The sequence below is a fragment of the Pseudoliparis swirei genome, chromosome 7 (assembly GCF_029220125.1).
Source record: "Pseudoliparis swirei isolate HS2019 ecotype Mariana Trench chromosome 7, NWPU_hadal_v1, whole genome shotgun sequence".
NCBI lineage: Eukaryota > Metazoa > Chordata > Actinopteri > Perciformes > Liparidae > Pseudoliparis > Pseudoliparis swirei.
The window spans coordinates 14,164,940-14,174,919 of NC_079394.1; the positions used below are offsets into that span (position 1 = coordinate 14,164,940).

The window sequence follows — 9,980 nt, forward strand, 5'->3', positions numbered from 1 at the left end:
TGAATCTGATAAAAGCAACCTGTCAAAACCTTTGAATTTGACAGAGATCCATAACTCTGATCCTAAAGTTGTCTACATTAGGAGATGCTCAAGGCTTTTGTGAACGTTTACATGTCCTTAAATGTTTTTTGGGCTTAGAAATTAGAGTTTAATCGCAGTTTTTAAAGTTTTCCTGTTTGCTGAATTGTTTTTGAAAAGGTGCTCAGAATTTCAATGGAGATGACTGAGGAGAAAGGTGGACTTCCTCCCTCGTTAAGGCCTCAGGAGGTTAAGTATCACGCTCACAGAAGGACTGACACACCCGAGACTCACCTGCACAGGTAAGACGCAGCGCTGCTGCTCCTGTCGGCTTGTCACAGGTTTTTACCAGAAATGTTTTTAAACTGCTCCGGTAGTTTTATATAATGAAGTATGTTTCTTGTTCAGACTGGTGTATCGTGTATCTCTTCAGGTGTGTGACAGACAGAGCACCACAGCGGTGACATTCTTAAAGCCTAGAAATTGTTTCATGTCAGATTAAATTGTTCTGGGATGTTTTGAAACGGCACATTCCTGTTTATCATCTTAAATGAAGAGCAATGGTCGATGTTCATTCTCAGAACACATGACGTCTTAGTTATGTTTTAATTTTCTGACCGAAGCTACAACGTTTCTAACTTGTCCAAATACTTCCAGTAGTTCAGGCTGTCTGTGACACGATCTCTGCAAACAATGAGCGTTTCTCTGCAGATATTAACCTTTAAAATAGAAACCAGTGAAACTCTTTTCCCTTTGTAGATTTAAATACAGCTGTAATGTTACCAGGAGGCAGCAGCTGGTTTGATTAATCAATACAAAGATCAATAGCTAAAATGTGCCAGGAAATGAAGACACTATGTGGTTAACATGTTTCTCGTTGAAAAGGGGAAATCTGAAAGTTATATAACAGTTGTGGTGCATGTCCTGAAGGAGGGAGGAGCCTCCTCTCACCAGGAAGAAGTTTGATGCACAGAACTTGAAGAGCCACGCCCGACCAGCAGAGTGTGTCCCGGGTTGAGATTCAGTCTGTGTCCCGGTTCAGTGTAGTCTGATTAATTCACATGGAGAGAATCAGCCAAGTGGATCCTCATGTTGCTCAAAGGGCTTGACCTCTTGACCTGTTGCTTCACTCGGTTCACGCAGGATTTTGTAACCTGTTTTCAAGAAGTCTCTATAACAGTCAAAGTCTTATTTAGAGTAATTTTGGATGGAAACATTTAGGTTTTGAAGAAATTCAATAAGGAACATGTTTTTTTACAGGTTAACTGTCGTAAAAGACGATAAAACAAATGATGCTAAAGTGTAAGTAAGTGAAGTTATTGATGGTGCTGTTGTATTAATCAAAGTGTTTCCTTCAGAAATGGATGACGAAATCGCTGCCCTGGTTGTGGACAATGGCTCCGCATGTGCAAGGCCGGCTTCGCTGGTGACGACGCCCCCCGCGCCGTCTTCCCCTCCATCGTGGGTCGCCCCAGACATCAGGTACGCTGGCTACAGGCCGTACGCTCTCCCCACCTGTGACTGCAGAGATCATGTGACCCTGATGGTGTGTCTGTGTGCAGGGTGTGATGGTGGGCATGGGACAGAAGGACAGCTACGTGGGAGACGAAGCCCAGAGCAAGAGGGCATCCTGACCCTGAAGTACCCCATCGAGCACGGCATCGTCACCAACTGGGATGACATGGAGAAGGTAGATCGCCGCCTGGTGCTCACCCGAGTGTCACGTTGACTTGACCACTTTCACCCTCAACATTTGACTACTGCCACAACCACTAAGCGTCTCTCCCGTCCTGCAGATCTGGCATCACACCTTCTACAACGAGCTCCGTGTGGCCCCCGAGGAGCATCCGGTCCTGCTGACCGAAGCTCCACTCAACCCCAAGGCCAACAGGGAGAAGATGACCCAGGTGTGTTCACGCTTGGATCACATGAGACTTGTATAGGGAACCGACTACAGGAGGTTGTTGGGTCTTCAGTGACACCTGGTTTTCTTTTTGGTGCAGATCATGTTCGAGACCTTCAACTGTCCTGCCATGTACGTGGCCATCCAGGCCGTGCTGTCCCTGTACGCTTCCGGTCGTACCACAGGTGAGAACATGTCCGACTTCCTGCTCAGGAAATGGACTTTTATCACCAGTCCCTGAGTTGTTGGGTGTTCTCTATCTCCCCTTCAGTGTGTTGAGTCTTACTGGTTGTCTTCCCGGTTGCAGGTATTGTGATGGACTCTGGTGACGGCGTCAGCCACAACGTGCCGATCTATGAGGGCTACGCTCTTCCCCACGCCATCCTCCGTCTGGATCTGGCTGGCAGAGATCTGACCGACTATCTGATGAAGATCCTCACTGAGAGGGGCTACAGCTTCACCACCACAGGTACGAGTTTAATGGACTGAAGTACCAGAAGTGGAGCCTCTACTGACATCAAGTGCTTCCACTACACACCCTTCTGTATCCAACTCCTCCCTTTAATTGCTACCCTTGAACACCAGCCGAGCGTGAGATCGTGCGAGACATCAAGGAGAAGCTGTGCTACGTGGCTCTGGACTTCGAGCAGGAGATGCAGACGGCATCCTCCTCTTCCTCGCTAGAGAAGAGCTACGAGCTTCCTGACGGACAGGTCATCACCATCGGCAACGAGAGGTTCCGCTGCCGCGAGGCGCTGTTCCAGCCTTCCTTCCTTGGTGGGTACCAACTTGTAGATGTGTATACACCTTTAACCAATCGCTCTGTTGAAGATCTTGTGCAGCGTCTCTGGGCTCGGGTTCAAACACTAACTCTGGTTCTTTGTGTTTAGGAATGGAGTCATGTGGCATCCACGAAACGACCTACAACAGCATCATGAAGTGCGACGTGGACATCCGTAAGGACCTGTACGCCAACACCGTCCTGTCAGGTGGTTCCACCATGTACCCCGGCATCGCCGACCGCGTGCAGAAGGAGATCACCGCCCTGGCCCCACCCACCATGAAAATCAAGGTACAGTTTGTTTTTGTTAAGCAGATGAATGAAGGATGACTCGAATGATAGTTTTCTAGACTTTGATCTGTAATCTAAGGAGAAAAAAAAGAATACAATGAGTTTCATATCACAGAACTCTTTAAAAACAATAACTTCACCTTGTGATGTGCACATGGAACATTGATTCAATCTTAAAGCCAAACATGTTAATGTTTCATGTCCAGTTCAAGGTTGACTGTCGGGTCCAATAACACCCGTTCATGTTGAGCATCAATGGTTCTGTTTTCCTCCAGATCATCGCTCCCCCAGAGAGGAAGTACTCCGTCTGGATCGGCGGCTCCATCCTGGCCTCCCTCTCCACCTTCCAGCAGATGTGGATCAGCAAGCAGGAGTACGACGAGTCCGGCCCGGCCATCGTCCACCGCAAGTGCTTCTAGAGGTCCAGTCCGCCGTCTCTCCGCCACGGGCCGCTCCGTGGTTTCGGCCAACTGGAGCGGTCTCGTGTCGAGTTGCCCTGAAGATTGAGACCTTTGTGAACATGTTTCTCTCGCAGCTCCTCCTGGTGATCACTACTGGAACCAACAGTATTATCACTGCACGTCTTTAGTTTCGACCAACAATTTAATGCAATCCATTGCACATCAATGGCCAGGTCAGCGTTGAGCTGTATCAATGTTCCACAAGAGTGTTAACTGGTCAATAAAATGCCAACGTTTGATGTTTATTATTCTCATGTCGTCATTTGTTTCAGAAATGTTTTTTTTCTCTTTTACTTATGATTTTATACATTTTTATTTGTTTATTTATTGGATCCCCATTAGCTGACGCCTTAGCGACCGCTAATCTTCCTGGGGTCCACAGAAAGGACAAAATACAATACATACAAAACATATCGTGAAACCAACAGTTAAAAATAGTACAACAAAGTAAAAAAAAAAAATAATAGTGCAGTCAGATGCTCAGTACAGTTGAAGGATAAGATATATGTTATGTTATGCAAATCAACTTAAGTCATAAAAAGAAAATCAGATGACTAATAAGCAATAGAATACGTCAAGTGGTGAATGTTCTTAGGTGCGCCTTTAATTGTTTTTTGAATGATAAATTGTTACTCATGTGAGTTCCAAGTGGTAATTGCACGATAGATAACGGTACGTTTGAGGAGGTTAGTTCTTGGGGTTGGCGGTATCAATTGACCTAAAATAGCATTCCTTGTGTTATGGTTATGTCTGTTAAATGTGTATTGTAACTGATTGAAGAAATATACCGGTGTCTGATTAAATACTTGTTTTGTTACAATTGTTAAGCCAGCATGTTAATACGTTTTATTTTGAAAACAGGAAATGTCCCGTAACTTCCGGTAGCTTGTAATCAGGAAGTAAACGAGCATGGCTCAGAGACGCTGTCTTCATTAGTCTTGTAATCCAGTGGAATCTGCATACATCTTGTACCTTTTGATAGCATCGTTGGTACGTATTGATTTGTGTTGTTACTCATGATTGCAGATGATTATTTTCGTGACTGTTTAGTTTTGAGAAGTTTTATGCACATCGAGTCATTGTATTCATTATGCTCTTTGTGTGTTTTAGTTTTACACTTTCCTATGTCAATAAACCTGTGGACAACGGACAAGGGTCTTCAGAGTCATGATGTCAGGAAGGAGTTCGTCTAACTGCCGAGGTGTATAACAGCACATATACTGAGGGCAGCACAGTAAAACAACGGCTTTCTGGCGGGCAAGATAACGCAGCCAGCTGACAGACGCTACGAACAACGTCATCACACGCAGCCAGTGGATGACCATCACAGCGGTTTCTAAACAGAGGTACGTCACCAGACAACGCCATGGCCGAGAAAGCAAGTTCATTAAAGACGCAGTCCCGCGCTACATGTTCCGCTTCACACTCACGTGCATCATCAATGGGGTCTGCTGCAGCAAAGGCAAGAGCAAGAGCAGAGGCAGCAAAAGCACGCATGTCCTACGCCGAAGAGGAAATGAACCTAAAGCTAGGAAAAGCTAAGCTAGAAGCCTCAATAGAAATGCTCAATTACAAGAAAGAGACAGCCGCAGCCGTAGCTGAGGCTGAAGTCCTTGAAGCTGCGGTAGATGCAAATAGCGAAAGACATTGCATGTTAAATTTGGACTCCAGTCCTTTGGAAGCTGCACAACGCACAGAACAATATGTGATTGACCAAGCCAAATCACAAAACACAGAAGCTCAGCTGTTTGATGATGGTGTTGTAACAGAAAGAGGCCCAAGCGCTAACTACGAAACTCCAGCTGCATCTATCAAATCTGAAGCCAACTCATTCCATCCAACCCAAGCCAATATAGCTTCCCATCATACGCATAGCGACAAAGCAGCTTTTCAACCAACTCGCCTCACCTCACAGCAGCCTTACATCTATGAAGAGGAAAATGTCGATAGGAAACGCAATGTTCGGTTTGACAACCACAATGCCACTCCTGAGCAGAGTCTTGGACCTCAAAACGGCAAAGGTCATCCTGCCCTTAAATCCTATGCCACATTTTCAAACACCAATAATGTCAATTCCAACATTAGCGACTTCGTGAGATACTTTGCTCGTCGTGAGCTTGTGGCAACAGGCCTACTCCATTTCAATGACAGACCTCAGAACTACAGAGCCTGGAAACGTTCTTTTCAGAACGCAATCAAAGGTTTAGACCTGACACCAAGCGAGGAAATGGATCTCCTGTTTAAGTGGCTCGGCAAAGAGTCAGCAGAACACGTCGAGCACATAAGAGCGATACACATCAATCGTCCAGCAGCAGGTTTGGCTATGATATGGGACAGACTTGAACAATCTTACGGCTCCGCAGAAGTTATAGAAGATGCTTTGTTCAAACGTATCGACGCCTTTCCAAAGATAACAAACCGAGATTATTCTAAACTAACAAAGCTGAGTGATCTTTTAATGGAACTAGAGTCAGCCAAAGCTGAAGGAGATCTACCCGGCCTCTCTTTCCTTGATACAGCGAGAGGCGTCAACCCAATTGTACAGAAGCTCCCCTTCAATCTGCAGGAAAAGTGGGCATCAGTTGGGGCATCCTACAAGCGGCAATATCACGTTTCATATCCCCCATTTGCCTGCTTCGTAAACTTTGTTAGCAATGAAGCTAGTGTAAAAAATGAGCCAAGTTTCAGCTTTGTCTCTCACTCAGACATGTCTCCCAAGACAGAAAAAACAGCTTGGAAGCCAAACAGACAGCGAGAAGTCTATGTTAACAAAACAGAGATATTCCCAAAAGCCATCTCTGATTCTAGAGAGCCTCCAACGAAATTCGATGAATGTGACAAACTGTGTCCAATCCATAAAAAACCTCACCCTCTACGCAAATGCCGTACATTCAGAGAAAAGCATATCGAAGACCGAAAGACATTCTTAAAAGAGAATAACATCTGTTTCAAATGCTGTGCTTCATCATCACACATTGCAAGGAACTGCACATTGAATGTTCGATGTTATGAATGTAAAAGTGAAAGACACCACACAGCGCTTCACCCTGGACCTGCACCCTGGGTTGAAGGCACGGACTTGGCTCCAGAGCATGGCGGGGAGCAGGATAGCTCTCCACAACCCCATGTCACCAGCAAATGTACAGATGTCTGTGGCGGAGACGTGACGGACCGATCCTGCTCTAAAGTATCCCTTGTGAAAGTGTATCCAGCCGGTCACGCTGACAAAGCAGTGAAGATGTACGTGATTCTGGACGAACAGAGCAACAGATCACTAGTTCGTTCACAGTTCTTCGAAGTCTTCAATGACCAAAGTCCAAGTGCTCCTTACTCATTGAAAACGTGTGCTGGAATAAAGGAAGCGACAGGAAGAAGAGCCAGTGGTTACATTGTGGAATCTTTGGATAGGACCGTCAGCATCCCACTACCCAGCCTCATAGAATGTGATGACATTCCAAATAACAGAGATGAGATTCCAACTCCCAATGCAGCTTTTCATCACACGCACCTAAAGTCAGTTGCACACCTCATCCCAGATATCGACCCACAGGCCCCAATTATGCTTCTCTTAGGTCGGGATATTATCAGAGTCCATAAACTCCGCAAACAGGTCAATGGCCCACACAACCTACCTTATGCTCAGAAGTTGGATCTGGGATGGGTCATCGTGGGTAATGTATGTTTAGGCCGCGTTCACAAACCACAGACAGTCAGCACCTTCTTCACGAACACCACGGAACGGGGACGCCCTACACTCTTTGACCCGTGTCCTAACGTGTTCAATGTAAAAGAAAAATACAGTGACACCCAGGTCACAAACCACCTCCAAACACATCCTGAGGAGATATCAAACTGTGAAGTTGATAGCCTAGGATATAACATATTCAAGCAGACCAAAGATGACGACAACATGGCTCCATCTATCCAGGACATCTCCTTCATGAAAATAATGGAAGAAGGGCTAAGAAAAGATGCAAACAACAGTTGGGTAGCTCCATTACCTTTTAAATGCCTACGTCAACGGCTCCCCAATAACAGGCCACAAGCTTTAAACCGTCTCAAGTCGCTCAGGCGCAACTTTGATAGGAAGCCTGAAATGAGAGACCACTTTCTCATTTTCATGGAAAAGATGTTCAAGAATGGTCACGCTGAGCTAGCCCCTCCCTGCAGTGAGGATGAAGAACAGTGGTACTTGCCAATATTCGGTGTGTACCATCCAAGAAAACCAAACCAAATACGAGTGGTCTTCGATTCCAGTGCCCAGTACAACGGTGTGTCGCTCAACGACGTGCTGTTGACCGGGCCTGATCTGAACAACACACTGCTCGGTGTACTGATACGCTTTAGAAAGGAAGCAATTGTCTTTACAACGGACATAGAACAGATGTTCTATTGTTTTTCAGTAAGGGAAGACGATAGGAACTTCCTACGTTTTCTATGGTTCCAAGATAACGACCCCTCCAAAGACATTGTGGAGTATCGAATGACGGTCCACGTCTTTGGAAATAGTCCTTCCCCCGCAATAGCGATTCATGGACTGCACCAGTCTGTTCAGGGTAGTGAGCTCCACATCGACCCTGACGTCCAACGTTTTGTGATGCGCAACTTCTATGTCGACGACGGGTTGAAGTCTCTGCCCACAGTCGAAGCTGCCGTCAACCTGCTGAAAAAGACACAGAATGTTCTCTCCAAATCAAACTTAAGGCTGCACAAAATCGCAGCAAACAACAAGGAGGTCATGGAGGCCGAAGATCGTGCAAAAGACCTTAAAGACTTGGACCTCAATGCAGATGCGCTGCCAATGCAGCGTAGTCTTGGAATCAATTGGGACCTCCAGGCCGACTGCTTCCACTTCAGCGTCTCTGATGAGATAAAACCCTACACTCGACGGGGTGTCTTGTCCACAATCAACAGCCTCTACGATCCTCTAGGGTTTGCAGCGCCGGTCACAATACAAGGCAAGGCTATTCTGAGAGAACTCACAACTGAGAACGGCGACTGGGACTCACCTTTACCCCAAGAAATGGAGGAAGCATGGACATCTTGGAGATCATCTTTGAAAGATCTGTCCCAGCTTTCTATTCCCAGAGCCTACACTACAACTTCACCCACAGCAGCTGTCAGACGGGAAGGTGCGAAAGGTCGAGATCAAGGTCACACGAACAGGAGTGACTAAACTTTTTCTTAGGCCTGTTTCTGAGATGGTGCTTCTTCTCCCCCCAGAGGCCCAGTGAAGAGAACTGTCTAGGATCTATTGAGTGGCGTGTATTCACGCCAGGCGGGGAGTGTTTTGTTACAATTGTTAAGCCAGCATGTTAATACGTTTTATTTTGAAAACAGGAAATGTCCCGTAACTTCCGGTAGCTTGTAATCAGGAAGTAAACAAGAGCATGGCTCAGAGATGCTGTCTTCATTAGTCTTGTAATCCAGTGGAATCTGCATACATCTTGTACCTTTTGATAGCATCGTTGGTACGTATTGATTTGTGTTGTTGTTACTCATGATTGCAGATGATTATTTTCGTGACTGTTTAGTTTTGAGAAGTTTTATGCACATCGAGTCATTGTATTCATTATGCTCTTTGTGTGTTTTAGTTTTACACTTTCCTATGTCAATAAACCTGTGGACAACGGACAAGGGTCTTCAGAGTCATGATGTCAGGAAGGAGTTCGTCTAACTGCCGAGGTGTATAACAGCACATATACTGAGGGCAGCACAATACTACTTTCCTGAAAAACATGAGAAGACAAAAGTGAAGTTGAGTTTCAACTGAGAACCATGACAGGCGAGAGTGCATATATGCAGTATTAGTTCGAATTGAACACTGAAGAGCTAATCTGGCAGCTCTGTTTTGAACCATTTGTAGTTTGTGTATGTCCTTCTTAGCAGCCACTGCCCATATGAATGGACAGTACATCAGATGACAAAAGACCAGGGAATGTAACACCTGACAAACAATAGGGAGAGTTAAATAAGCAAAACACTTTCTGGTCATAGCTATACCCCTTCCCATCTAATGCTGTCGATGTGCTCAGACCACGACAACTGTTCATCCAACACTACACCCAGTAGTTTGACCTTCTGGGCCTGTTCTATCACTGAGCCAGACATCGACAGGTGAAGCTGTGTGTCACCGTTAAGTGTATTCCTAGAGCCAAACACAATGCATTTAGTTTTAGAAATGTTCAGGGCTAGCTTATTCACTTTCACCCAATCAGACACTCTCTCCAGATCCTGATTCAAAATGGTAGCAAGTTCCAGTTTGTTTGAAGAATAGCTGTACAGTGTTGTGTCATCAGCATACATTACCATGTTGGAATTTTTAATTGACAAAGGGAGGTCATTTGTGAAAATGGAAAAGAGTAAAGGGCCCAAGCAGCTCCCCTGTGGAACCCCACAGCTGACATGTCTACAGTCTGATAAACTACCATTATAAAAGACTCTTTGAGATCTCTCAGAGATAGCTAACCATCCAAGAGAGTGCAGTTCTGCTGAATCCATAACTTTCAAGTTTTGTAATCATAAT

General features: G+C 45.4%; 1 long non-coding RNA gene and 1 pseudogene across 1 annotated transcript; both read left to right on the forward strand.

Moving 5' to 3' along the window:
* Nucleotides 1–301: 301 nt before the first annotated feature.
* LOC130196955 (actin, cytoplasmic 1-like) lies at nucleotides 302–3,699 on the forward strand (annotated as a pseudogene).
* A 683-nt stretch (nucleotides 3,700–4,382) lies between these two features.
* On the forward strand, nucleotides 4,383–4,607 carry LOC130196957 (uncharacterized). Its single transcript, XR_008832350.1, has 2 exons — nucleotides 4,383–4,444; nucleotides 4,565–4,607. It is a non-coding gene; the product is annotated as an uncharacterized LOC130196957 (long non-coding RNA).
* Nucleotides 4,608–9,980: the final 5,373 nt, after the last annotated feature.